We start from the raw sequence: 2,483 nt of genomic DNA on the forward strand, positions 1-2,483 counted from the left end.
GGGTGAGTGTTGAGGAGTTAGTATTGGCCGGACGTGAAGGTATTTTTTGTAGATAACCTCTAGGCTTGCATAATTGGAAAGTTTGGTTCATCTCATGTGTACAATTAGTGTACTCATGCATAATATTACACGTATGTGTGGTGCTGGTACGTGCATACTTTTAGAACTCTACAACCCGTCCGAATGCTCTCTAATTCTAGTTTTTTTCCCTTACGAAAAGAACACTATTCTCATTTTCATTTCTCCGGCCTTCCATAACATCTAGCAAAAATAACTTCAATGGGACGACGCTAACGTTAGAATCCCCCCCTCCCCTCTCCGCCCCCTTTTCACTTCTTACTCCCCCCCCCCAAAAAAAAAATCGAACACTTTCTTTAGGAGACTTTGACCCACGAGCGCAAGTCTTTGCTTTGAATTCCGAGTCAGCAGACCATGGTAGTGGCACCCTCGTAACACTGTGTAGACACAGCTCTTCTCAGCAAAGCCACACTAACGTTGGATAAACATTCTATCGGGCCCGCCTGTCTTCACTGACGGAAGGCTGCAGAGTGTCGGAGGGACTCGTTCACAATCCCCGTTCGCTGTTTTGACCCTTCATTGTGTTTGCCTCTTCGCGCTCTACTGTGGTTTGGCCAGTCCGACTGTGCCAGATTTTGGATTGTCGGGTTCCGGACGAGTTCAACAATCAATAACTGTTTCTTGCTTAATGGTGGGAAATATTGTATTATTTTCTCCTGTGGACCAAGCGTAAAAAAGTGTTTTGGCACGTGAATAGGGAGAAAATGTGTATTTGGTTGAAAGTCTTAATTGCCTTGTGAATGTGATTAATTTTTGTGATTTTGTGAGATTATTTTATATTTAAATAAAAGAGAAATACACAATAACCATCAATTGCCTACCAGTGGTGCCCTCTCAGAACGTGTATTTGTGTCTATGACTGGTGCTTATTTTAGGCGTATCAGAAAGAACACAAGTTCTATTATCTTGATGAAGCAATAGTGTAACACCTTTTGTTATTTTCTTTCACTGACATTCCTGTGTTCTGTGACTGACGGGATAATGCAAACGGGAGTGTGGAAATGGAAGTGATGCGTTTACGGGATTTAAATAGAAATAGGCAGAGTTGATAAACGCCTCGGAGACTATCGATGGAGTCCTCGAAATTCTTGTGAAGTTTTAAAGATATTGTCCCTCAGAGTGAGGCTGTACCATGTCGTCAATAGCAAGCTCTAGTCGAGTAGAGAGTGCCTTGGATATTACTCTGGATAGCCCTATCTTCAGTGATATCGATGAAGAAGATGACGAAGAGAACAAATATGAGTTGTCAGAAGAAGAAGGTTCTGATGAGTCTGAAAGGTATGGTGTTAGGTTCTATGAAGCGACACTGGAAAATAGAATAGCTAAATAGATCACATTAACAATAACACAATTATATACCCTAGTAGATTCCTGCCACAGTGCAGTGTTAACAATAGATTTCATGCAATATTAAAGAGAATATATGATAGTTGATGTAATGTAACAGCACCTATAATGACAATTGACGTAATAGTAGATTATACGCAGAGCATTTATGAAAATAAAAAAGTCCACACTTATAGATTCTGTAACAACTTATACAACTGTTGATTCCATATCGCAACATTGACAATAACTACTTACAATAGATTCTATCTTTCTATGCAACACTAATGATAGTAAAATAATACAAAATATACAACAGTTAATTCTATTCCGCCTCATTTGATTCAAAGCAACATAATTAGCAGGCCGAGAAACTAAGATAATATTTTGTAAGATTATAGTTCAGTTCCCAGATTAGCATTAGCTGGATATGACCCTAATACCTCAAGAAAGGTAAAATACCCCCTTTTAAATAATTCCGCTCACAGATGCTAAGGGGACACATACTTGGTTTAAAAGAATGATGATGACATGCAACTAGATTATATAAGATAAAAGCGGGCAAAAAGAAAGGACTAGACGGTCTGATGGAAATATTGCTGAGAAGACAATGAGCAAACCTTTTCATACAACGGCTTTCACAACTGGCATAAAGAGTTTACAATAAAACAGAAGCATCTTTCCACTGCTAGTTTTAGTTAGGAACTTGCAACAATACGTTTACAGTTTTTCAGCTGTCGCAAAGCAAACCACTCATATAATCATGACTCGTATGAATCTTGTTCGGATTATAAAGGGGCATTCTTGAACTTTTGTGACTCTCCATCCTCTTTGATTAGTCGTATTGAGGATGGACGTAAACTTACTGGTGTAGAAATAGATTTTAGACCATACCATACCATTGGGCAGGGGTTGGCTACCTTTGGCTGTTATGACGGTTCCGGCCGAACGAGAGTTTCTGTCCGGCCTAATGCCCCTCTACTTATTTATTATAACGTCCGGCCTAATGCCCCTCTACTTATTTATTATAACGTCCGGCCTAATGCCCCTCTACTTATTTATTATAACGTCCGGCCTAA

General features: G+C 39.5%; 1 protein-coding gene across 1 annotated transcript in view; it reads left to right on the plus strand.

Annotated features, from left to right (window-relative positions):
- Window positions 1-2,483, plus strand: part of LOC101845966 (WD repeat-containing protein on Y chromosome) — a gene marked incomplete in the record, with an annotated part of 82,313 nt that overhangs the window by 49,345 nt on the left and 30,485 nt on the right.

This window comes from Aplysia californica, unplaced genomic scaffold, assembly GCF_000002075.1.
Source record: "Aplysia californica isolate F4 #8 unplaced genomic scaffold, AplCal3.0 scaffold00996, whole genome shotgun sequence".
NCBI lineage: Eukaryota > Metazoa > Mollusca > Gastropoda > Aplysiida > Aplysiidae > Aplysia > Aplysia californica.